Source organism: Sturnus vulgaris, chromosome 11, assembly GCF_052056855.1.
Source record: "Sturnus vulgaris isolate bStuVul1 chromosome 11, bStuVul1.hap1, whole genome shotgun sequence".
In the NCBI taxonomy this organism is placed as follows: domain Eukaryota; kingdom Metazoa; phylum Chordata; class Aves; order Passeriformes; family Sturnidae; genus Sturnus; species Sturnus vulgaris.
This window is the reverse complement of record NC_142253.1, coordinates 15,591,833-15,618,777: the sequence shown is the minus strand read 5'-3', so window position 1 is coordinate 15,618,777 and position 26,945 is coordinate 15,591,833. Positions and strand designations below refer to the sequence as shown.

General features: G+C 41.3%; 1 protein-coding gene across 3 annotated transcripts in view; it reads right to left on the bottom strand.

The window, feature by feature from the left end:
• Positions 1 to 20,537, bottom strand: part of PRKCD (protein kinase C delta) — a 61,166-nt gene extending 40,629 nt beyond the window's left edge. For 2 of the 3 annotated variants that reach the window (XM_014869672.2, XM_014869674.2), the window contains exon 1: positions 20,364 to 20,537. The gene's annotated coding sequence lies outside the window, so the exon portion shown is untranslated. Of the gene's footprint in view, positions 1 to 19,446; positions 19,545 to 20,363 lie in introns of those variants that run through there. The other variant, XM_088171592.1, reaches the window with a different exon arrangement.
• Between the last annotated feature and the right edge of the window lie 6,408 nt (positions 20,538 to 26,945).

Sequence of the window (26,945 nt, the reverse complement as noted above, 5' to 3'; positions counted from 1 at the left end):
CACCTTAAATGACAAGTTCTCTGTTGATATCTTACACAGTGTTAAGTGAAACCTATTTTTCCTACAAAACTGTTACTCTGAAAACCCCCAAGCTTCCCCTATTAGAAATATTGATAAGTAAACCAAGCTGAATACAAGGAATGATGGAAAATGGAAATACCCAGAGAAGTGAAAAAAGAGAACTTAAAATAGAAAGACTAAACTTATTCTATTCCATTATCTTCCTGGTTTTTAGCAAGAGTTAATGTAAGTTAGCTGTCATTAGCAAGAGTTTCATGTTTCATCGACTCACCTACCTGTCTAGAGGATATCCAAAGACAGACCAATGACAAGACCAGCCTTACAACATGTTCATTCTTTTATTCATTCCCTCACACACAAGTGAGGAATCATTTTGACAAAAGTTTCACAACATCTCAAAACCAAAAACATCCTTTACCTCGAGGAACTCTACAGCCCAAGTTCTTTGTTTTTCCTCCTGGTGCCAAGGCCCAGCTCGCCCCAGTTTCAGGGGACACCTCTCAAGTAGGGAACAGCAGAATGCTTTCAGGTTCCAACATTCACTGCACTCACTAAAAACGATGACTGAAACCTCATTTTTAACTCCAAACATAAGCAATGGGGAGAGATTAGATTGCAGAGAAGCAATTGGTGACTTCTGGTACTACAGGGAGGGGTGTTAGTTACCATAAAAGTAGACAAGGTCCCAAGTTGAACTGTACTGTTTTCCTTTGAATCTGATCTTGAATGTACTATGACCCCAAGAAACCTTTTAACTTCTCTGTTCCTTAGTTTGCTCTAATAAAACAATATATATACACTTTACAAAGTGCTTTAATTGTGAAGACTCACAACAGGAACTTTAATATTAAAAATAGGATTTGTTAACACCAACTCTCAACTCAATTTTGAGCAAATGACTCGTATTTACAAAGGAAAGCAAAACTACTGGCTCTGAACTAATCCTACAAATAACAGATATGTGCAAGAGCCTACATTTTGAAATTGAGATTGCCAATCACAGCTGTATCTGCAGAACAGCTATCACAAGTCATCTAAGTGGTGGAGGAATGGCAGATAAGGAGCAGTAACCTCTGGAGGCTTTGTGGCATTAACCAGCTGTCAAAATACAGTTCAGCTCCATGGGAACACAGCAAACATTCCCAGACACTCTGCCTGTAAGTTTACAAACACTCCATAAATAATGCTCAAGTATCTAACAGGAGAGAGACTCACACATGACACTGAGAGCCAAGAGTACAAGCAGTGCAAACTACAACTTGAGACGAACAAATAGAGATAACCAGAGCTCCTGAAGAGCCCAAAATTGTTTTCTCATAGGTATTTAGCAGGTGAAATAAATGTTCTGGACCACACAGTGGGCAGAGTGTGAGAGTAAGTAAGAGCCAACCCACAGAGCAAAAAGGAGAGATCTAGGTCTGGAACAAGTGACTCAAACATGTTTGAAAGCCAAATTGTTAAGAGAGTTTAGATCACTGCCTGTCAACTGTATCTAGCATGGGATTAAAAATAGGCAACAAGTGGGAGGGAAAGAGGGAGAGGAACTTGAAAATTTTTACTTTTGTTGCTAGCTTTTACCTGTGTCTTAATAATCCAGAGGACAGACCTTGATGGCCTGGATTTTGGGAAAACACACAACATAAACGATTTTCCCTTCTCAAGCAAAGTAACAGATTGTAGATACAGAGTTCTGCATTGTCAGAGATTTGAGTTGCTTATGATTTTTTCAAGTGACAAACCCTAATTAAGTATCTTTAGAAAAATTCTTTTCCTCTCATCATTCATCAACCAGCTCCTATAACTTCTGGAGAATTTTAACCCCTCTTTTTGGCATAGTTTACAGACAAACATTCCTGCCCAAACCAACTATGGAAGAATACATGGGAACACAGAGTTTTCTAAAAAACACAGTCAAGAACAAGAAGCATCAACACCATGAGAGCTCTGATATGATACTGGGAATTCCTAGGTCTTGAAAATAGGAATTAAGTACTTTGGGGAATAAAACAGTTGTGCTGCAACTTGGGAATGAAGCACTGCACAATTTAAGGGAATAAATAGCTCATGTGTGAGTGTTTGGACCACACTCCACTGAGTGGCAGTGTCCTTGTCAGGATGCATTCCAGGCACCACAACTGCAGCTGAGCTCCTAAATCACTATGTGTCTTAGGAGGAGGTGTCTGCCAGAAAGAGATGATGGATAAACCAGCCCTGAGTGGGAGCCAGCTCCTCAGCAGGCTCAGCAGAGCTGAAGAGTGTCACCTCTAAGCTTGGGGACAGCAGTGATGGGCCATCCCTGCTGATGGGGGCAGATGAAGGAGAGGGCTGGTCCTGGGCTGCAGAGGCAGGGAGAGCCCCCATACCATTTTAAGACTTCGGTCAAGGCCTTTTTTGTTTTTATTTTTCTCTTCATCTCTTCAAAAGCTGGGCACTTTTGTGTTCAGAAGGAACAAAACATCAATAGCAGAAAAGCAGCTCTTTATTTTTTTTTTTTTTTTTTTAAATCTTCCATCAGGTGCTGAGCTACAGAAAATCATTAGATGGATCACTGGATTATTTGCAAACAATAGTTCCACTTTTACCAAGAAGCTAAAGGATGGTGCCTCTGAGAAAACACCAAGCAACTTTTCTGGAAGTTGACCAACAGTTAATTGTGTTTATTCCACGTGCATTATTTGAGTATCATAAAAATATTTCAGTGTGGCATCACAATGATAAAGCTCTCTGAATACATGCAATTTAACTTATATAAGTACATATCTCTTTCAGATTGCTCCTCTCCCTTTGGAAATACATTTTTGAATATGATAGACAGTTAAAATATATATAATGCAGAAGTAGTTAACAGGTGGTTCCTGTGCTCTGTGTACTTATTTACACAACTACAAATTAAATTATGACCTTTGTTACCCAAATGACTCACTCAAACCAGCAATAAGAGCCTCTGACATGCACTGCAGTCATGACTGCCAGCAAACTCCACTGAAGCTGCTTAACCTCTCTGATTTGTAGATGTGGTTTTGGTTACTTACAAGTATCTCTAATTATAATCATGATACTGAAGCTCCACAGACATTGCAGATTTTCTGCCTCAAAGGGACAGAGGAGTTTTCAAGTTTCATCCAAAAAAATAAAAATCAGCTCTTTATTAGGACATGGCTATAAATCACCTGGAATTTAGTCTGAAGACACAGGTATAGCTGTGTCTATCTCTAAAATGTGAGATTAGTATCTTAAACAGATGAGAAACTTACTTTTCCTATAACAATTCCCCTCTTTTAGAATGCAATTAATTCCACCTCAGTGACACTGTGAAATTACCCTGAAAAAAATTTGACTTACTCTAATCACAAACACAGTGAACAAGAAAATTACTGACACTATCTTTGGAACAGTTTAAGCAAATAAACAGAAAAACTCCCCACAAAATAAGACACCATTCCTACTAAATTAAAGAGATCAAAAACTCCCCCACCTTCCTCCTCTCTTTACACATTTAAGGAAGGTACTACATTACTACACACTGCCTCAGTTCTAGTTTGCATTTTTTCATTTGGGCACTTTCCAACATTTCATAAACTCATTTTTCTGGCTGGCAGTGGGAGACATGGTACACATACAGTGTCTGGAACTGGCATGATTTAGACCCCATGGGTCCTTCAGAATGCAACGAAATAAAATGATCTGTTCTACCAAGGGACAGGACAAAATTTCTATCCCACAGTATTTCTTGTTCCCAGTGACCTTGTTAGGCAGTTATCTTCCCTTTAACGTGGAAAGCTGGCAGCTTGCCCTTTCAAATAGCTGCATAATAAACGAAATTGCCTGCCAAGAGCACTTGCCTGTCATACCTGTCTTTCATACTTGGCAAAGATTTCACTCTGCCTTCTAAACTTCTTGGATAGGGGCTGTAACCATGCTTAGGCAAGACAGAAACAGTCACATCATCGGGGGAGTATCTGGGATTTTTTTCCTTGAATACACAAGGTAGTCAATGAGTAATGCACTAACTCAAAAAGTCACCAAGTTTGTCTTTCTTAGGGAGCTCAGCACAACAGTCTGTGCTTCCTACCTGTTTTTAGTACAGCCTAACCACAAAAATTTCACTCTATTGAGTTAAATTCTATTAACTCAAATTATAAAAACCAAAAGAAATATTTTACAGACTCACTGCTGATCCCTTGTCCTGAATTTCCTTTGGTAGTATCTTCCTAGATAGATGAGTTTTCTTCTAGGCAACCTACAGCTTTTAAGACTAGTCTGTGCCAAATCCTTCAGGACCAAGTGTTTGCACCTGGCAGGAAATTACAGCTGATCACTGAAACTAAGAATCCACCTAAATGAATCTTGTAGCCTGAAAACTTTTCCTGCTTTTCCAGATAAACCGGGCAGAGCCACAAGAGAGAAGATTTCCACATGGTAAATGGAGCAGCAGCCAAATGGAAATGCTTCATCCTCACTCTCTTGAGCACTAACACTGAATCAAGAATAATTATTTGAAATACTACATGTGGCTCTCTACAAGGAGACAAAGCTTCTTGCAACTGCTATAGTTTATCACAACTGAATATCCTGAATTTAGACAATAACTCAAATATGAACAACAGAAACCAAGTCAAGGAACAACCAACAGATGAATGTTTCAGATGAAGCATCACCAGGAATCTTTTCCTTGCTCACAAAGAGCCAGCTTGGAGGCAGAAAGTAAAATTATAAAAGCTGTGCCCTCATAGAGAAGAGTTAGGATTTAGCAAAAAACAAAACTCTATAAATGAAGTAAAGCCCGTGAATGCTTCACTCATCTAACAAAGCCTTTTTTCAGTATGATTACATAAAAAGTTATATTAGTCCCTGAAAATAATCAGGACTTTGAATGTTTCCACAGGCACCAGGGGAAAAAAAAACCCCAAACCAAACAAAAACACAAACCAGAAAACCAGGATCAAAGCACACAGTAAAAGCATCAGGCATGAAACTCTGGAGCCATAACAAAGGCTTTACAATCTAAAAAAGATTACATGGCTGCCATTTCAGTGTTTCTGTGAGTGAGAGATAAATGAGAACACAGTAAAGGTCCAAAATAAAACCCAATCTGTTACATTTTCCAAGACAACCCTCTGCTCTATGAGCTTTACTAGAAGCAGCTCGGTAAGTGCAGCCAAATTTTCCCTGAACACGAAAACCTCAGACCTGTGTATCAATGGCAAGGCAAGCCAAAGAGTGAAACAAAGACCCTTTCAAACATGGGAAAAGCTAACTAGGAAGGACAAACCAGCTACTGTAAAAGAACCAAAACTTCTATGCCCTAATGCATTTCCAGAGGTGAGGTTTTATAGGAATACATGACTTTATTTGTATAACTTTACACTTCACACCAATGCCATATCAGCTCTTTCAAAGTATTTCACCAAATAAAACAAGCATGAAATGTGAGAGACTCAGACTACAAACTTGCAGATTTGTTTGATCACAGTACATTTGCTCTGAATTTTACAGAGTTTTCACCCCTCTGTTGACTTTAAAAAGTATTTTGAAAGGGAAAAACATCCAGCTATGAGCAACTTCTGAATTCCAGCTCACTGTGCGTTGCCTGCTACTGAACAAATCATTGGGAAGGTTAGTAGCAAACTTCAGCAATTAAAAGGAAAAAAAAATCTTTTAAGTTGCTCCTTTGAACAGAGTCACACAAATTAATTGCTGTGACAGATCCTGGGAACATCTGATTGCAAACTGCTGAGGACTTGACAGCAGCACACTGGATTTTCTTCAGGATTTAAAAAGTGGGAAAAAACCCCAAATACTCCCAATCCCTTATAAGATGACTGAGACATTTAATTTTGAGCAAATACATTTTACCACATCACATGTTTTTCTCTGGAGTTCTACCATCCATTTCTAAATAAATGACATACTAACATTGTACACATTTTCAGAGACCATAAATTTGTTTTTTTTGTCCAAAATCGGGACACATCTAAAACCAGCAGCTTCCATATAACAAATTAAAGACAGAAAAAGATGACTTAAGGACTGATCTCAGAAATTCATTAAATTGCACTACACTGCTTCCTGCTAGAATTACCATTGGAATTGATTATTTGTTTTAAAAATGGACTCGCTTCAGCGTTTCCTAGGAGCACCAGAAGAACTGCCATTAGTCTCTTGAAGGATTTAACTAAGAGGGAGAATTAAAGTAACCCAGAAAAGTTTCTTAAAATCAGTTTTTCACTATTTGCTACGTATGTATCCTAAAATACAGGAACCAGAGGTCAAGGCAGAGAGCAAGCTGAGAAACAGAAAAACAAAGCTTTTTGGAGTTTCACCATTTAAAAGGTTTCACTGCAGAACTTCTTTTTATAACATGCCTCGCAGAAAAAAAATGTATTGAACTGCATCTGTCTTTTTAGCAAAGCACAGAAAAGGCAGGGAAAAGAAAGTAGAGCACAGGAACACAAAGTGAAAAGACGAGTTTCAATTCTGTGAAATATGCTCTACTAGGACTGATATCCCCAGAAAGCCAAAATGTGTTTTAAAGTACAGCATCTGAGGTCTAAAATAGATTTCTCTCTTTCTTGAGGCAATATTAAAATTACATTTTACTATTTTCACACTTTGTCAACCAAAGATAGGGTTTTTTTTCCAGTGTTTGCTTTGGGGAGGACACACATAGCCCATATCCCTTAACCCAATAGCACTGGTTAGAACAATTGCAGCAAAAAGAAAAAAAAAATCAGCTTCATTAACATTTTAATTAAATATTCTGGTTAAAATCAGGGAAATTTCATTCTTGAAGCACAATCCTGCAAGTGTGAAGTATGAATGTAAGAATTCATTTATTTCTCTGTCAATGTCAGTGCTACCAAGCCAGGTAAATTATGGCCATACTGAAATCTTTGTAAACATAACTACAGCAAAAGGAAAACTGATTGTACTGCTTTCAATCTGGTTTTACTCAGGCACTGTTCAAAGTCTGGTGAACCCAAGTAACTCCAGGCACTATCTAATTTCTTCCTGATATGATGGGCTGTGCAGTATTTGAGGATGTGTCACAAAGCAAAGTCTAAGAGCCACAGATAAACTTGGGTGTCTTTGCAGCAGGCAAAGGCTCTGGGCAGGGTGAAGTACAGAGGTTTCTGCCTCTTGGTTGAGCTGTGAAGTAAATAAATCAGCATTTTGCTTTCCCTGCTGGGTTTCTCCAGCACTGGATGGAACTAACAGGATGAAATTCATCTGCAGTCCCCTCTCAGGCCCCTGGGCATCTCCCACCAGTGGAGATCCCTCAAATAGCCCATGGCCACCTCCCTTTTACCACTTCAGCCCTTTCTACTGACCTATAAAGAATGCAGTGTTTTGATTTGCACTGTTAGAACACATAACCAAACATCTAAAAACTGTTTCAAAGTAAAAGCTCACATTTTAATTTCTTTCTTAGTATTAGCAATACCTGAAAACGAGGAGCACTAACCGTGTTCTCCAAAAGGCCAATTCAGAACTTGGGCAACTTCGACATATAAACGATGTGAGAATGAGCTTAGAAATGTGTTCATGAAATGCACAGTCAGAGACAATCAACCTCTGGATTCCAGGACCCACATTAAAGGAACAGAAGCAAACAGCCTACTCCCTCTTAATATGTTGCTTGCTAGGGATTACCTATTACTTGTTTGCATTACTACTTTTTTGTATATGTTATTACTGCTCAGCTGAGCATTTTCATTATTGATAAAAGCCATATACACCTGATGTCACACAGCACTACACATCTGAAAAGAAAAGAGCAATTGCACTGTTTGAGTTTTTGGGGAGATGCAACTAATGGAAAAATGGTGACCAAGTCCTTCAGCCAATTCTCTCCACCTCCAGCTATCCAAGCCAAGCTGAACACAAACCACAAGAGTGCTACTTCTATATAGCATGAGAATATTGAGAAAAGTTTAATAAAAAATGCTGCAACAGTTGAAGTCATTGCATTGTATAAAGCCCAAGAGGCTTAAAGCACATCTCCCATTCTTTGATCTACAACCTGAGACTCCAGGCTGTGGCTGCATAACCAGAACATGCCCTTCCAGCAATTTATCACATCAAGCATTTGTAAGGTTCAAAATGAGAAATGCTGTACTGTTGAGTGTGAAGATTTACAAGCTCAGCTAACCACAATCTCAGTTAATGTGAGGACAGTGAGACACTGCTACCCTGGTTTTGTGCAAGGGCTTCCAGAGAGTAGCAGTCAGTATCAGAACAGGCTCCGTGTGATACTGAGCGAGTCCAGCTGGAATCTTTGGAAAGATGAAATGGATCAAAAAAAGCTTTTACAGCTTCTTTTCCCAGAGAACAAAATCCTCCCTGTTACTCCACTCATTTTACTCCCATCTCAGTAACACACCTGCACAGGCACAAAATATGTGAATTATACACGTAAAACCTAACTTTGAGGAAAAGAAATCTCTTAGAAACTTTATCATCATAAAGCCACAAAGAATTTGCTTTTCCCTGGGACGTTGGCAGAACATCTCCCTCATCTTTGATACAATATTGTAGAGTGGAAATGTCTGCAGTTTGCACAGAGAAGGGCTGTGGGTGTTGCTGTGCAGCACACAGAGCCGAGCTCAGCGTGGTCAGTCCTGCCCTGCTGGATGGGAGCTGTGGCTGTGTCCCAGCTGGCCAGCTCAGTGCTCAGCCTGTGACAGATGGGACAGGCAGTAAACCACGGGACACTGACAGTACTTGCTGGGGTGTCCCAACCAGGCACCCACTCTTGGGTTACTGCAAGAGGAAAAAACAGGCAAAAGAATAGTGAAAAAAACCCCAAACCACCACAACCAAATACTCAAACCCCCAAAACCAAAACTCTGAACAAACACAAGTTTCACTACCCATGCTCTGGCACGCAGCAAGCAAACAATTACCCAAACTACTCAACTTCTCAGGGCTCCAGCAGAAGCTGAACAATTCTGTTACCCATTACTGTCACTGTCTTACCTATCCAGAGTCCCACATCCAGCTCCAAACATCTCCCCCACCTGCCCCTGCTTCCCTCCATTGCCTCCACCTTGAGCACAGAGAGCACAGAGAGCTACACTGGGGTATTTATACAGGCTTTAAAAGCCTTACACAGTACAGACACTGATGGACTGCAAAGTGGGGTTTTTTTGTAACATTCCTAACAAATTACTTTAGGAGATTGAATGGCCAAGCAATTAAAAAGTGGTATTAAGTGGACTTTGGAATATAAGACCCTGATCAGAAGAGCATTAAGAATGCTGCTCTCCATTTACTGCGACTTCACCCACTAGAACCCCAAATAAGAGCTAAAGGACCACAAGAATAAAACCAAAATCAGAGAGACACAAAGAGGCAAAGTTTTAAGTTACCTCCCATTAGGCAGCAGGGTGCCCCTACTAACCAAAGCAAAACTAAACCCAGCAGAACAAGGATAGGTTTTTCCACCTTGGCCTGCCTGGGACACCTTGCCGACAGCAAATGTTTTCAATTACATGAGTCTGGCATCCTTTTTTTGTGCTTTTAGGAGGATAAAACACTAGATATGGCTGTCTTTACTTTGAAGTATTTGAATGCTCAGTGTCTGAGAAGCATTAAATGGTCAGGGCAGCTTGGAGAGCTGTTAATTCAAAACAGAGCCGTGTAACCCGCATGGTTTGTTTAAAGCAAACAAAGAAAACATCCCTCTGCTCGAGACTCACACAAAACTTTTTCAGTATTAGGATCAGCTTTATTCACTGGGAAGCAGAATGAAACAGCAGCAAGAAAAACAGATTTATTAAAAAAAAAAAAAAAGCAAAGAAAGAAAAATACCCAAACCATAATACAAGTAAGATGTTTTTTGCAATCTAAAGTAGGAATAATGCTAAAACCCTTCCACAGCCCTCCAAACAAGATTTATTTGCCAGCTGGATGAAGTCTTAAAGAAAGTATAAAACCCTCCAGAATTCAAGCATGCCATCACACATGATGTGTGTATCAAAATGTTTTAAAATAATTTAAAATAATAGAGCCTTTTCCCCACCATCTATAGAAGCATCATTCTCCAGCAAATGATATTCCAGTAATCGACAGATAAAGGAACTGAAAATAAATGTGGGAGGTTTTTTTCTACTGACTTTTATTAAAGTCAGAGACGTTATTACAGTCTTGTAAAAAAAAAAAAAAAAAAAAAAAGGAAAAGAACAAGTCATGACTTTCAAAGGAGTAATTTTCTATTTGAGTGTGTCCCTTCGACAAAACTGAGATCATGCTATGTCATGACTTTCAGAGCACCATTTTACTTTAAAAAAAATTCCATTTTAGGTTATTAGAGCCATAGGGTAGTGCTAAGTAAAACCAGCTTTGTTACAACCAGACAAAGCTCAACTTGTTACTGCTGTGGTAATTAATTTCTTGTCATTTTACTTGGCCAGAAGGGGAAGAAAGGTTTCTTCCTGGATATTTTTCCATTTAGAGTCCTAAATCAGTTTGCAAGTTTCATCCATCAACCAAAGTGCAGCAGAATTTGTATCAACACAAGCAGCAAATCAGTTTATAAATATTTAGAATTATTGTATTTGCACAAGCTTTTGTATTTGACTGCATCAATCTAAGAACAGACTTAAAGTGGACTGGCACATTTGCTTAGACAAGGCTTAGCTATGATAAACTGACTCAGTCATTATATACCTATGCAGAGCTCATTTTCTTTAGGGAAAAGATGGGGATTACTTGCTAATTTAGCTATAATCACACATTATAGAAGATGAATGGCTAGTTCATCCTTAGAGGGGAAAAAAAAAAAAATCACTAAAATAAAAGACTTCCCTGCTTTTTATGCAACATTAAATATTTGTCCACAAAATAAAGCACTGGGAAATCCCACAAAAGTCCTTTCATGATTGAAGTATTTTGGGAAAAAAAAAAAAAAAGTAAAATTCGGTTCTTCTTAAAGTACATTAAATTCTGCTCCTTGATCCAACAATAATTACCAACCTCTCATTTGGTTTCACCACTGATATAGATACTTCTTACAATTTTAGAAGAATAGATTTAACTTAATCTCTACTGTACTTAGAACTGCAGTATTTTATACATTAAAATATATTTATATTCTCATAAACAGATACTAATGTTTTACTCAGAACTGTTTCCTCAATGCACTAATGTGCACTTTAGCTAGCACACTGGATTCCAAGTATTGCTTATTTTAATAACATATGCTTGAACTCAGCTGTGAGTAAGATATGCACTAACTCCATGTAAGAAATCTGCATGAAAGTAATTTTTGGTTAAAATTTGGCCCTGCAAGGGCACAGATATTAGAGGTAAAATACATAATAAGTTTCAAATAATCAGTATTAAAGACTTCTTGACAAGATGAGCTTTTTAAAAGGAGAAAAAATGCTACTACATGTCACATTCAAAATCAAAATACAGTTGTGGGAAGGTGAAAACTGCTGCAAGAAGTCAGCAGCTCCCTGCTTCAAAGTTTTGAAAGGAGGCTTATGCAATGCAGAGTTCTAGAGATGGAAAGATTGGGTCCACAGTTATTAACTGGTAAGATAATAAGGAAATGAGTACAGAACAACATACAAAAAGTAGGAGATTGAAAGTAAAAGCGGATTTTGCTCACAAGAGGTTTTTGCTCTTTTCTCCAGATGCAAAACAAAAAGAATGGCATTCAACATAAGAACAGACAATGAACAACTGGCCTATTTTGGCTTCCTCTCCTTAAATCCATATCTGTATAAACTTTCAAGCAAATGAACATTTCTCTTTGCTTCAACTGCCACCCACTGGAAAAGGAAAGCAACATTAATTCCAAATTGCAAGACCCAAAATAGGTCAGAAAATCAATCTGACAGACACCGGAACAGATTACATTAAAACCTTAGGGTTGCCTTGAAAAATCTTAATGGCACTGCAAGAAATCAGCAAGCTTGCAAATTAAACTGAAACAAAAACCAAGATACAGCAACAAACCAGACTCCACTTCCTCTCTCCACCCTGGCCCTGGTGACAGCATTTGGGTTGTATTACAGAAGCTTTGGGGAGGAGTTCCCGAGGATGGAGCAGGAGCAGGGCTAGCAGCACAGGGCGTGACAAGGACAAGCAGCATCTCGGAGCCTGGCACTTCTCATCACTGTGGGCTGGCTGTCCCTGCCATGCTCCAGGACCATGTCTAAACTCATGGTGCTTCTCTTTCCCACCTGCTCTTGCCTTACAGCAGAAATCAATCAGCTTCCTTGCCCAGACAGCAGTTTCAGCATTCTCACCTTCCCTTACCAGCAAGCCCATATTCCCTTCAGTGGGCAGGTGGGGTGTCTGTGGTGCAGATCCAACAACTTCATCTTTTGGAAAACAGAGCCATGTGGAAAGGCTTGCTGAGTAAAAACCCATATAGGCTGCAACAGAGCATTCTCACCCACTTTGGACAAAACTTGTCCTAATTTTAGATAAAATGAACCCACATGTACACCTACGGTGCTTCCCTAGGTCAGCCATGTGAGGTGTTTGCACACCAAGGCTGCAGTGCAGGTGCAGTGACAGCAGTTCAAGAGCACACTGCACATGTGCCACAAACCCCACCCTTCCCTGGAACCCTGCTCTGCAGAGAGGCAGCCCTGGGGAACCTCTGCCCAGGCTGCCTTGGCTCAGACAGGGAAGGCAAAAATCCCAGCTGAGACTGCTGAGGGAATGAGACAGATACACCCTGACTTCCCGGAGAGAAAAATCAGCCTCTGGGAAAATGAGACCAAATAAATGGGGAGAATCAGATTCCAGAGGACCTTCAAAAGTGATGATGTTCTAAAGTACACGTGCAACAGAACAGATATTCTGCAATTACAGACGAGCTGAGAGGTACAAATCGATTGCAGATTCCCTCATTGTAAGGGTCCAAGAAAACCAGAGAAAAGAAGTCCTAAGAACCTCATATAAGCCATGGTAGGGATTAACAGAGAGACCTATAGATACGTGGTCCAAATAACACTTTTCTTCAAATGGCCTTTACTAAAAAAAAACTTAAAATCTACCAGGAAAAAATACCTGGCAATATTCCCTCATGAAAATTCTCTTCTGTTAATGTAAAGGTGAGGAATCCCCAGTAGAATGATTTCACTGGACTTGCACAACAAGAGATGCTTCTTTCACTGGGCAGAGCTGGGACCATGATACCTGCCAAAGTTGGAATACTGCTTCAAGCTGTGTCTCCTGCTCTCTACTTCCCCAACATCATTTTTTTCTAGGCAAATGCTGTCTGCTGACCCCTGGTTTAACCTGTCCTTCCCTAACTTGTGCTAGGTTTGGAGAAATGAGGTAGCTCGGGATGTTTGCATCTCCTTTTCAGCCGAGAGAATGGGAGAAGACATGTTCCAGGGCCAATGGCTCACTGCATTCAGTTCATAACACAACTGGATGAATTTTAGCTCTTAAGTTACCTGGCAAATTGAAGGTCCATAGCAAGGTGCTCTTGCTCCTGGGATGCTGCTTCTTAGGTAAACTTGTCAAACAGAAATCGCAACTGTCGCCTCGCTACTGAGGAATGCAAGCGAATGTAACCTGAGAGGGCTCCCAGGTCCCTGACATGCTGACCTGCTCTGGATATTTGGCAATCAGCACCCCCAAGTCATTAGTGAGACTATCTGAGTTCAGCAAAGGCCACAGTCATCAGATACTTAAGGAAACTGCTGAACCCTCGTTGAGCAATTCACAGCTCAGCATGAGCACAGCATTACAGAGCAGCACACTCGATGGGAAGAAATGAAATCATCGCAGATCAGCAAGCGCAGGAACCAGACTATTAAAAACATTTTTAAAAAAAACCCCAAATCCATCGATACTGAAAGCATCTATAGTCAAATCTACTCCTTCACCTGCAGAGATACTTGTATGACTAAGGGTTTCAGATCTAGTGAAAGAGTTCGTTATCAAAATTAGAGAATCTGACTGCACCTGCTTGATGTAACACAGCCATCTCTGTTCATTCTTACAGAAATAGACATTAAACATATATTTTTTTAAATAGGCAAGAATAAAACTCACTTTCACAAGACTTTTTTCAGTAAAATATTCAGATGCAATCGTGTTCCTTAGCAAGTGAAACAGTTTCTCAGCAGGCCCTAATGAAATCAGTGAGGTACAAAATACCCGTTTTGGTTACAAAGTGACACCAGCAAAACGCAGTTACCAAGAGGAATTCCAAAACATTTCATAAACATCATGAGATAAAACATACAGGGCAGTCTGTCATACTTCAAACATGACAGTCTTTCAATGTTATTGCACTATGTCTCTTTATCTTACTTTTTCATGAGCACACAAGTCAAAAGCATATGATAAACATTATTTATCGTTGGCTGGACCATATCTTCCCACCAAACTTCTGCACACAGGACTTTTTGAACAAAAAGGAGGGATTGTTTCTTTTAAAAAGAAATACAAGATCCCTCTTTTGTTCAAGCAAGAATCAAATACACTCTACTAGAAAACCTAGTTCAGACATCCAACAATGTGTTAGCAATTGCTTTACTACCTTTGTACTCAGAATTTCCCACACAAAGACTTCAGAAGCAAAGTTTAACCTCAAGTTTGGCTGTTAAGACAGTTTTGATCATTTTTTCAAATATCTATCCATATGCCCAAGCATCTAAATCTTGAAAAAAATAAAAGCTTTACTATCAGAAAGCCCTGGTATCACAACCAAAAATCCTTCTTCCTTAAGCTGTTCCTCTTAATGAATACTGATGCATTCAATGCACTGAAGTAAATTAAAAATCCTTAAAATGATGAGGAACAAAGCGATCCTGACAAACACTCAGATTTCAAGAGTTCCTTCAGCAGAAAAGCCATGGCAAAGCTTAAATTGTATTTCCTCAAGAAACCAGAGAATATGATGGAGTCAAGTATACAAACAAGGATTTCAATAGATCTCTATTAAATAGGTGTTGATGGGGATAGGAGTAAATAAAATCAAACACTCAGAAAGTAGCTCAACACTTGAGTGCTAAACAGCCATGTAGTCTTTCTCTTTGTTATCTCATCAGTACAAATTTATTACAAAATAAACAAAGAGGCTAAACCAACACAGGTCTGGGCTTCTAGCTCCAGATCAGTAGCATGAATTACTTCATAGCTCAGGGGTGTGGGAAAATAAGCTGAAGTTTAGATTTAATGCATATGTTTCAAGATGTGCTGTATTGATAGCAGGCAGCCAAGATTAAATCAAGTCCATAAATACCTAAATCATTTATGAGACTGCAAAGGACTAAACAAAATGCAAATCAAAGCCACTGATGTGCAAACATACGTAACATTTTAGAGATTTTCAGCCATCCACGAGGTGAGAAACAAGACATTAATTCAGACAACTCCTCAGCCCTGTGGAGGGGAAAGAATGTCAGCCCACATGCAGCTCTTCAGAAAAGAGGGGCACCCTTACTAAGGGGTCTGGGAAGAGCCTGTTTTAGGAGGGTCTCTGCCACAGACACAAGGTCCAGAGCAAAGATACCCTGCCCCATCATCCAGTCTCCAAGGAGCTCTCCTGACTCCACTTTCACTTCCAAAGGGTCAAAGGGAAACCACTTGGTTACATCTCAATCAAGCAAGACCACAGCTCGCTCAAAGCTCTAAGCAAAGTGCATGAAGCAGCAGGATATGTACATACATTACACATCTGTTTGTTCTCCAAAGCAGGTAGCACCTTGGAATTCAGAATAACCTGTTCTGAGGCATTGAGAGGTACTGCTGCATTTTTTTTTAAAGTTTGATAGTTAGTTGATTAAACTGGAGGAGATTTAATGTCACACCCTTCTCCCTTAGCAGTCAGACAAGTATCATCCAAGGCTAAAAGCTTAACATGGATCAGTTCCATGAAGTTATCTGTGATAGTCATTCCCAGACTTTATGGATAGTGATTATTATCATACGAATACCAACTATGCTTAAGTATCCTTAAATAAACTTTTCCAGATAGAGCATTGCACTCAATGGCAAAGCAATTACCAGAAAACACATTAATTTCAGTAAGAGGATACCATAAAAAGTATTCTGTGGTTTTATGCACTTTCTTGGCTTGAGCAGCATTTGCAAATAATTTATTTTATGGCTTGTCTCATATTTGCAGCTATTGATATAAATCTGTGCTGCATCACTTCCATCTTTTAGTCAGAAACTGTCAGCTCTATTGTCAATCAGAAAAAAGCAACAGGTTCAATACTAACTTCATGGATGCCAGGGCACCTTGCTGTCACCAAAAGGCAGGCATAATATTCCACTTCCATAAGTTTTAATTAAAAAAAAAAAAGCCAACAGAAAATTATTCGAAGCACACAGATATATACATCAGATTTCTATCCTCTGTAACCATGTTATGTGAAATAACAGAGTCTAGTCTAGAGCAGACCAGAAATAAATCCTGCATGACTCTTGCCAAGGTCAGATTTGTGCAGTTCCCAGTATTCCTGTGTGCCAGATCTCTCATTTCTCTACCTTTCCTGGTGTCTCTGGTACAGGAGCAGCACACCAGTGAGGCTTCCAGGCCTACAGGCAGTATGGATAACCTAGGTGGTCCTGCAGAGTTAGAGGCAATACGTTGCTTCCTATGGAGCAGATTTCTCTAAAGTACTCAAATACCATAAAAACCTGTCCTGGCTTAAAGAGGCAGTGCCTCTTTAAGAAAGTCTAAAAACTCTTTCGGGTAGAAGTAACAGCCATTGAAATGAGAACACAACACAGAGCACTTCAGCATTATTTTACCAAGGCTGTAAAGAGCTCTCCCAGGCTCATTTCTGTTAATTGCATCTTTGCAAAGTGCAGCCAAGCGGATGCAGAATGATTACTTTTAATGTGCTACCCAAATGGCTCTGAATGGGTGCAGCTTTCCCCCTTTCCTTATTCCTGCTCCTTGGCCTTTGGCTTGACACAGAGCTCTACAGAAACAAATTTTGCACTTGGATTATGCAGATAAAGGCAGACTCAGAGGAAGATGACAAGTTCTGTCACAGAGCAGCAGTTAAAAAACTACTGGAACACAAACTGTTTCAGTGCTTTTTAGGCAGCTTTTGGAGAGAACCTGATAAGCAGAATGGAGAAGCTGCATTGCAATGCAAGGATAACCCCAGAGTAAAAAGTCACATAATCCTTCTCATCAGCGGATGATTAACAGAGGAATTTGGCTCCTAATGAAATCAGTCAGCCCCCAGACTCCACTGGTAAATCCCTTCTTGTCATCTTTCACATTCAGCTCTGACTCATCTGCAACAAATAGTTCAATCCCCAGCCTATTCCTTTATTCCTCCATTCTTTCTGCAGTAGTTAAAGTACATACTTTGCAAATGCAGTGAAGGGGATGGTGGACTACAATGCACTGGGACTGCATAAGGAAGAGACACACCTGAGTTAGCTTTGGGGAACTGAAATACTTGTGTCAATGAACGTGACCCAAGCACACACCTCAGTGCTGGCCAACACCTGTAACGTTATTTACACTGCCCAAGCCACACTGGGGCTTGGGCCACTGCAGCTCCCTGCAGATTAGCTGCCCTGAGTGAACTCGGCACATCCACACCTGCCACAGTCCCACCTCCAGGCACAGCCGGGGAGTGAGAGGTGAGGAAGGGGCTTCTCTATTTTGGGAGCAGCAGCCAGAGCTGAGATCCAGCTACGGATGGGCAGAGTGCAGATTTGTGCCTCAGCACAGAGGCAGGCTGACAGTGAAGCCCTTCAAATGGGAACAAGAATGGATGGTTAAATTAAACTATTGGGCCCTGAAGTACTCACCAGAATCTCGGGCTCGTTAAGGTTGGTAGGGACCTTAAAGATCATCCAGTTCCACCCCCCTGCCACGGGGAGGGACATCTTCCACCATCCACTTTGAGCAGCTTGCTCAAAGTCCTGTTCAGCCCGGTCCTGAACACTTCCAGGGATGGGACTTCATCTGAGTGGACTTTAATTGTAATGACTGTGGCTTTTAGACATCAAAATAAACTCAGAGGCCTGAAAGCTTCTATGCTTTTCCCAGGAAATCAGTTACTTTAATAATAGATGGCATCTTTCCAAGATTTATTGTTATTTCCTACATCTATATAGCATCAATTTGCCAAGTTCTCTTTGAGAGATTCTTCTAAAGATTTATTTTTAAGAAATGTACCTAGAAAATTCCTTAAGCTTTTTAGTTTAGAAATAGTTTCTAAATAATTCCTTCCATACGGAGTATCTTTTCATCTATGCTGTGTGATCAAAAGTAAAAATTACTATGCTATTTCATTATTGCATCAAAAAAATATGACCCTACTGTATGATTATGTCTGATGAAAAGGTGGGTTATAATTCATGAAGCACAAAATAGCAAAAAAATTAACAAGGAGCTCTTTCCTGGTGAGAACAATACGAGCATCTTCCTGATCAATTATGTCACACGTATTGTCTGAGCAGAATGGCCTTATGACTTTCTCATTACCCACACAGAGATCACATCCGTGTAACTGAATGTATTTTTCTGTATGTTTGTATCTGCCACTGAGTGGCAGCAATTCCTTCATACCTAAATCTGAATTATGAGATGTAGGATGAAAATCTTGAAGGATTCCCAAATCTTAATTCTTTTGTGCTTTCCCTAAGTTCTTCTGTGTTTAGTAGTACAGGCAAATAATAACAACTAGTGAAATATCTATTGCACCTTTCAAATGTTTAGCTGCTATAGTTCCAAAAGTAATGCACTTAATTCTGAAAATCATACATCCTCAGAACTTGGATGTATTCAATTTTGCAAAACACAGTAAAACTATGTGGGTCAAAGAAACTGAAAATGCCAGCATTTAATAATTTCTTAAACTAAAGCATACACCTATATTTTATTATGGAATCCAAGGCAAGGACAAGAAACATTAAAAAATAAATCTAAACCTATGTTTTGCAGCCTTATGTTTGCTTTTCTCCTCAGTATTTGCAGTGGCTTGGGGTGACTGAAATCTATCAGTCCAAAGAAAAACAGCTCATTTTTAACAGCCATTTTCAGGAACTAAAGTAAACAGGAAATCTTGCATATACACTTAAAAAAAAAAGCTTATGAATTATTGCTTAACCACTTAAGAAGCACTTCTTCATAGTGTTCTTGCTCAGAAATCTATGTTGGTTATAGCTTCCTATTTGATTAGCACAGTGTTGCACGGCATTATTTGACAGATAGAAAGCTGAAGAGTCAACTTGCTATTACACTGCTAATAGACTATTGACCGTACAAGTCCAGAGAAAAAAGGATTTAAAAGGAATTAAACACACTGCAAAGGGTATCGAGGATTTCGATGCTGATTATTTGCAGAGATACAAAACATTACAGTTCAGGCTTTAAATGAGTCTCTAAAACTAGGTAAAGATCTAGCACTAGAACTGGTTCTCCCACACCCATCTGTTGTGCAGAGTCAGTTCTCTCCTCGGACGTACCAAGGGATGGGATACAGGGCAATGTCATCCTTGCACATAATCCTCCTGCGAAGCTCCTAGGTCCAGATCTACACTCTGCTCTGTGCTACTTGGACAATCTAGAAGTGAAGTAGTGCAAGAGTCAGGGCCCGCAAGTAAACAGATGTCAGATGTAACCACAGAATGCTGTAATCCAATTATTTTAATATTTCATGCCCTAATGCAAACGGGGAATTCTCTAGCGAAGAACTGAAAATTGTTTTTTAATAGATGCACGCCTGGCATGTACGTACACAAAAGCATCAGGCATTCCTTCCAGCTCCTTCATTTCTTACTGTCTGTCGCCATTCAGCTGGAAACCTGACCACTGAAAAGACTGTGCCTTTCATCTGCTCCGACTCACTGCGGCACGTAGACCGAAACAGAGAGTCGGGGCGGTTGGGTGGGAAAAAAAGTCGGTGGTATCAAAGTTGGCATTTCAGCCGGGAGGAAACTCCCATGTTTCTGTCCGGGACCGACCCCGGGGATCTCGCCGCTTCCTCGCACGGGGCACAGCGCTCTGCCTCCTGCCCTTCCCCGCTCCGGAGCCGCCGGTCCCGTCCGCAGCACCGAGGGCAGCGCGGGCGGGCCGGGGCCGCAACCCCCTCCCTGCAGCCCAACATGGAGGCTCCGGAGGAGGCAGCCCCGGGCCGGGGGCACAGCCCCGCCGCCTCCCGCCCCAGCCCGGGCAGAGGCGCTGCCCGGGGCACACGGGGGACGGCGGCTGAGCCCCGGGGACCCTCAGTCTCCCTCCCTCTCGCTCTGCCCGCCGGGCGCCCCGCGGAAGCCGGGCGGGCCAGAGGGAGCCGGAGCCCGTCTCGCTTCCTCCTTCACCCCACGCGGGGCAGGAACTGGCGGGCGGCGGCAGCGCCGCGCCGGGGGCAGGTACGGGCACTCACCGCGTCCGGGGAGCCGTCGGGAGCCGCAGCCGCCACCAAGTTTCGGTCGCTGTCCCGGGAAACAGAGAACGAGAGCGAAGGAGTGAGGGCGGAGGGGCGGGACAGAGCAGAGTGTGCCCAGCACGGCACAGCCCAGCCCAGCCCGGCCCGGCCCGGCCCGGCGCTCCCCGCCCCGCGCTCCGCTCCGCCCCCGGGCGCAGCTGCGGCCGTGCTCACCTGCTGCTCCTCCTGCCGTGCCCTGCCCCGCCCCGGAGGTGCAGTGCCAGGCGCTGCCTGTCCCTGCCAGGGCTCCCCGCGGTCCCGTCCCCTCCCTGCTGTCCCCTCTCCCCGCTCCCATGGCTTGTGGGAACGCCCGAGCTCTCAGCGGGAGCCCCGCGCTGGGCCCCGCCCGAGGCTCCGTTCCGCTCCGTACCTGGGCTCGGTGCCGTGCCGAGCGAGGGGCTGCGACCGCGGCAGCGCTCCTGGGGTGCTTGGGGTTTGGGAGGTTTTGGTCCGCTGGACACCCGGACACGGGGAAGCACCGGGGGCTGAGGTGCCCGAGCTGTGAGCCCCTGCCCGGCGGGGAGCTGTGCTCAGGTGTCCTCAGCCTTTATTGCGCTTTTGGTTAAAATACTCTTTAGTGGCTCAGAAACCGCAGATGTTGTTTTATAACGGGGCCGAATCCCGTAGCTCTGTGGTCACTGCCGTCGCCTCAGAGACCTGAGCCTTGGCTGGTGTGCCCGGGGTTGGAGGCTTTGACCGGGTCCCAGCTGGGGCTCCCCGTCCGTGCTCCGCTCTTCAAGTTGTTCTTCAAGTGCTGTAAGCCTTTGTGATAAAATGAGGTATTTTAGGGATGGGCTGCAGCACAGGAATGTGTGAAGTGTAAGAACCAGAGAAAACACCTCCATACTTCAAGGCAGACCTTTGTCATCACTTTTTAACTCGCACAGGTCATGTATAATTGCTCTCATGTTTTCATCTTAAATGATCTTACTCAGCTCTAGCTGAAAGCAGTGATGAAATTCCCAGTGTGTTTGTGGTGCTGTGGTAACTGCATGTTTCTCCAGACCCTGGTGTGCAGAGGGGGTGTCAGCCCTGCTGGGGCTGTGACCCAGCTTTGCATCGCTGTAGAGTCCATTCTGAAACACATTCCTCCCATTTGATGTCCAGCTTCTTTCCAGAACATTTCACTTGATAGTTATAAGGTAATATCAAAGTTCCTCACTCGTTCTCTCTGACATCATCTTGGAAAGGCTATAATATGTATATAAATCAGTCAATAGTTAATTGATAGTTGGAGAGTCTAATTTGAAGAAACATTTCAAAATTGAGAGCTCTGGGAGATATATTGCTAATCACAGTTTGGGTGGAAGCAAAGGAACAGAGTCATCTGAGGTAATTTCCTTTCTACTTCTGCTGCAAATTAAACTATGTAGTATTTTGTATAGATACATGTTCTTATGCATGATTAAATGTGGGTTGTTTTTTATTGTTGTTGGAACATCTAAATAATATTTTCCTGCTTTGGGACAGAATGTCATCTGATTAGCTATGATGTAATAAATTGTATGAGGACCCTCATTTATAATTGTGTAGATTGCTGTTGTGTTGAAATCTGGAGGGACTTTATATGCATGAACTGTTCATGAATGTCGTGTTATAAAAGCAAAACTAAAACTAGCTTGAATGAGAGGAGAAAAAGCAGAAGTTAATTGTGGCAAGGAGTTTTCCTCATTTCAGTACTTCCAGTGAAGTTTGGAAACAGTGCTTTAAAATATATTTTATTTAATTTCATGCTCTTTGGGTATTTAATGGCATGTAAGTGGTCAGAGAGAGTCCATTTTCATTTGTGACCTTACAATATAATGTTGCAGCAAACCATTAGTTAACTACAGCTGCATTTCAATTATTTAGAGCATCACTTTTGTCCAAGTCTTTCTGAAACAAAGAGTCATTTCTCATTTGGACTGTGGAAAATTTTGCAAGACCTAAAGAGCTTTGCCTCTCACGTCTTTGTTCAGTCAATGGGTTCAAGTTGGATTAGGACTGAGTAAAGATGTAAAAATTTGATCCACAGGAAATGAAATGGAGAGTATTCTCAACTGTTAATGTGACTTTAGAAATGTGAGGTGTTTCCTGGTTCTGAGACTTTCTTGCTGCCTATTTTCTGTAATTTTTCCTATACAATTCAGCTGTGCTAAATGCATGGAAATGCTCCTAGAGCTGGAGAGAGTCTTTCCTCAAATAGATTCCAGTGCAGCTCAGAAGGCTTCATTAAGCCATTTTATGTGCAGTGGATTTGAGAGAGGGATGAAAATTACTTCTTAGTGAACATCCTTTAGCAGTACTTTCTGTCAGCTTCTAAGTAAATAGGAAGAAATGCCAGATTCATAGTGATTACAGGGTAACTATTGGAAAGGAAAAGGGCATTACTGTCCCTGATCCATTTTTCTGAAATGTGCCTTTGGATATTTAATAAAAAGAAAACAGTCTCAAGATGAGTTAAAACATCTGATCTCTTTGGTAGCTGTATAGACATCCCAGTAATTCCCAATCCCATGGTAATTCACTGCTTTGTTCCAGGAGATCTCTGGGGAGAAGATGAACTACTAGGGCCTCCCACAGCTGCATTTTCTTTTGTATTTTTACAAACAGAAAACCTACCTTACCTGGGGCCACTTAATTTTTGCCATGTGACAGGATGACAGGAAGGGATGATGTGATTTTGAACACGCACGTTAGAAAGAAAAGTGAGAGATAAAACTTTTTGCAGCAAATATAAGCCAAAATTCTCTAGTGGAAGTTAAGTACTAGTTCTCTGAAGATTTCTGAGGCAGAATGGTGCAAAATCACTTTCCACAAGTGTGTAATAATCTATTGTGAGCTGAAAGACTGTATTCTACAGTACCTGTTACCTTCAGCAAACAAACCTGATTTTAATCCTGAGGGCAGATAATTCATTTATGCAAACTTATGCAACTTTTGCAAAAATGTAATTTCAGAACAGGCCGTTGCTGCCATTTTTTTTCCACAGCCCCACTTTATAGCAGGACTTCATTGGTTTCTCAGTGCCAAGCCTCATTTCCTCTTTTCTGATAGTAGTGGGAGGTGTGAAGAATCTGGTGGTGATGGGAGTTTCCACTCATTACCTTCTACACAGTCTATTGTGTGGATTCACCTTTTGAAGTGTTTTGAGCATTGTTCGTTGTCTTCAGCTTTGCCTTAAGGTTGGGGTGAGAGGCCTGAGTTCCAGGTTTTTCCTCCAGGTTTTCGTGCTTTTCTTTGTGAAGGATATGAGCTCTTTATGGCTTAGCAATGACACAGATACTGAATTTGGTCATGTAAAGGTCTGGCTGTCATAAAGATTTGGACTGATGTCCAAGTGAAACAGGAATTAGGCTGCCTTTCCTGAAGTCTTGTAATTTTAGAGATTCTTTTGATAATGCCATACGTTAATTTCTACTGCTTATCTTTGCAGATTTTTATATTGATTAAGGAAGGGTTTCTTCTTTGTGTTGGTCTGCCTGCCATTCTTTCTAATTTGGAACTGAGTTGCATTTTTCTTACTTTGCCAGGGTTTACTTCTGTGGATGTTGCATGTGCCTGTGCAGGGCTGTAATCGAGTCAGGAGCACTATCTGCAGGGGAGAGACTGTGGGTAGGCACTACACCTAGGAGAAATTATCATCTCTGTGCTTCATTTACTGTGGTTTAGAACTTGAAGATGAGTAATATTCCGTGCCTAGCAGAGTTTAGGTGGAATGATGGGTTTATTTTCTTTTTCCTGGAGGATGAGATGTAGAAGTTAGTTGGCTGTGCTGGGGAAGATCCTGGTGTCAGATGCAATCATGTGAATTTCTACATGTTTGTATAACTAAGTTACTGCAGAGGCTTTTTTGTTATCAGATAAGAGTCTTAAGAATTTGAGATTAAAATGAGGTATGCTTATGTCCCAACCACTCCACGGTTCTGCTTATTTGAAGGAACTTTTATATAAGATTCATTTATAAACCAGACAAGTAAATAGTTAACTGAGAGTTTTGCTGTGATGCCTGTTTAGAGCATTGTCAATGCTTGTGATGTTTGGTGCTTTTAAAGCATTACTTCCTTGAGGAAGTAATTGCATTTAAATCTTAGGCTTTTTTTCATGTTTCTTATATAAAATCTGGTTTTCATGTTTGTATAGAAGGTACGTACACATGTCATCTTGGAGTTCCTAAAAGATTGACAATCTGGGCTACACATAAGAGGAACCCAAAATCTCTCAAGGTTTTATAAATACCCCCATGCTGCCTTCTATTGTTGAGGGTAGGAGACTGATCCCTGCATTTTGAACATTTGAGACTGTAGTTAGTTTTTAAGAAGAATTGAAATGAAAAAAAAAAAGTTTTTCTAGTGTTTATTGCCTACACCCCCTTACATTTGGTTTCAACATGCCAGCTGCCAGAGTTGATTCTGAGCAATGTAAGTGTCCTACTTCCCCTTATGACAGCTTTTCTTTGCAGTTAATATAGATGGGAGAACAAGGAAGTGTATGTATTGATGCAATTTTCTTGCTCACCACAGTCCTATTCATAGTTGCTTTTATATTCCTCTGAGTACTGGAGAAAACCATGCTGTGAAAAAACCCAAGCAATGTTTTCTGATTTTTTGGTTGGTTTTTCAGCTCTTTTGAAAAAAGAAATTGATGTTTGGTGTTAATTTAAGGTTCAGGACATTGAGATTCTATTTGTGCAAAGAACAGGCAGCATAGGGAGGCACGATTCACTCTGTGGTGTTCTCAGTCAGGCAGGGGGGATTTTTGTGGTTTTTTTTTTCCCAAATTGATTTGCAGCTGTAAGTTGTCTCGTCAATCAGCAAGAACAAGCTGCACACCATCAAGTCAATGAATTTAGACCATCGAATGACATGAGCTTGTGGTACCTTATGCTTTTGCTGCTCACCTGGGAGGAATGAAGAACCCCCACAGCTACCGTGGATCACCTGAGGCAACTCAGGTGGCTCCTGCTTTGAGAGTGATGTCTCAAAGGTGTCGGGTATCAAGAGCTCCAACGCTGAGGAAATTCTGTCAGATTCTGTTATCTGATGAGGTGGTAAGATGTTGAGATAATGCACAGAGGCTTTGTTTTGGTTTTAACTCTATCTCGTTTGTGGATATTTTCAGGGACTACAGTTGCTGTGTTTCTTAAAGGAATGAGAAGAGGAGGTTAAGGGCTGCTGCTCTGTCACTCCCCTGGCACGAGGCGTGACTATGGGGACAGAGCAGGTGAGTGTGGCTGTTCTCCACTCTCTGCCCCTGCCATGATTTATCCCCATCTCATCTCAGCAGGGAGAGGCAGCTCTGTGCTGTCTGCTCAGTGAAGGAGCAGGACACGCCAGGCACAGCAAGGAGAGCTGTGAAACATGTGCCACCCACCCCATCCCTGGGACAAAGGGCCGGCGTTATTGTTACAGATTTTTGTCAGATGGTCAGAAGGTATTAACTAAAGGTTTTCCAAGACTGCAAACTGCAATGGAGTTGGGGTTTTTTGTCTTACAACGCTTCAGCTATACTGTCAAACAGTAACATAGGTTAGTCCCACCCTGTGGCTGGAAGAAGGACTTCTTTGCAGAAAGAAAAATAAGTCCTGTTGTGACCTTATGGTAGGAGAGGGGTGTACTTGAATCTTAATATCGTTCATCAATTGTATCATTTTAAAGCACAGTTTGGCCACTGCAAATGAACAACTTTGGGCAGCTAGTATCTCTAACATTTAATTCTCAAGTATTCTTTTCTTGGGCTGTGGGCTTGGGTATTTTCCCTTATTCAAGTAAAGATTAATAATGCTGTATTCATGTCCATCTTAATCGATCTTGCCTGTACTGGGGCACATATTATTTAGACCATTATTATGTTAGGATAGTCATTTAGTAGGATTTGTTTTTATTGCTACAGCCATTGCTGCTATCAAAAGCCAAACACGGTATTAGTGAAACAAGATAGTGTGCAGAATCAATCCTAGTAAACATTTAAAATGAAAGCAAACATCAATAATGAAACTGCAGACTGTGTGTGTTTGCACAGGAGCAGGGTGGAGCATTGAGGTCACCTGCCCCAGGCACGTCACAGTTTTGCTGAACCATGAGGAGAGAGTTTGGTGAAGTTGATGTTTGAGTCAGGAAACTTCAGAGAGAGATGTCAACACAGCTCTCCTCCCCACGTGTGGGTGAGAGATAGTATTTGGGGGAAATAGCTCTGCCCTGGGCTTGCCAAATAATGGGCAAACCAAACTCCCGTTTCTTGTGCACGTTTGCTGCTATGTAGCAGGGTGAAGGAAGGATTTGATGTTGCTGTTAAAATTTGGTAAAATAATAAAGACCCTGCGAATATTTACTCTACTTTTTAATAATAGGCTAAAAATTGATTCTTTCCCTGAGGACTTAGCAGTAAAAACATAAATTGAAGCTGCTGTCAACAGAGTTGGAAAGTCCATGTGCCACAGAGCTACTTTGCAAATGTATCTGAAGACAGATTATGTTGTTAGAGGTACTAGAGCTGGTATTCCAGACATATTTCTTGAGTAAATTCAGCTCTTTTTACCTCTTTGCAACTGGGATATGAATT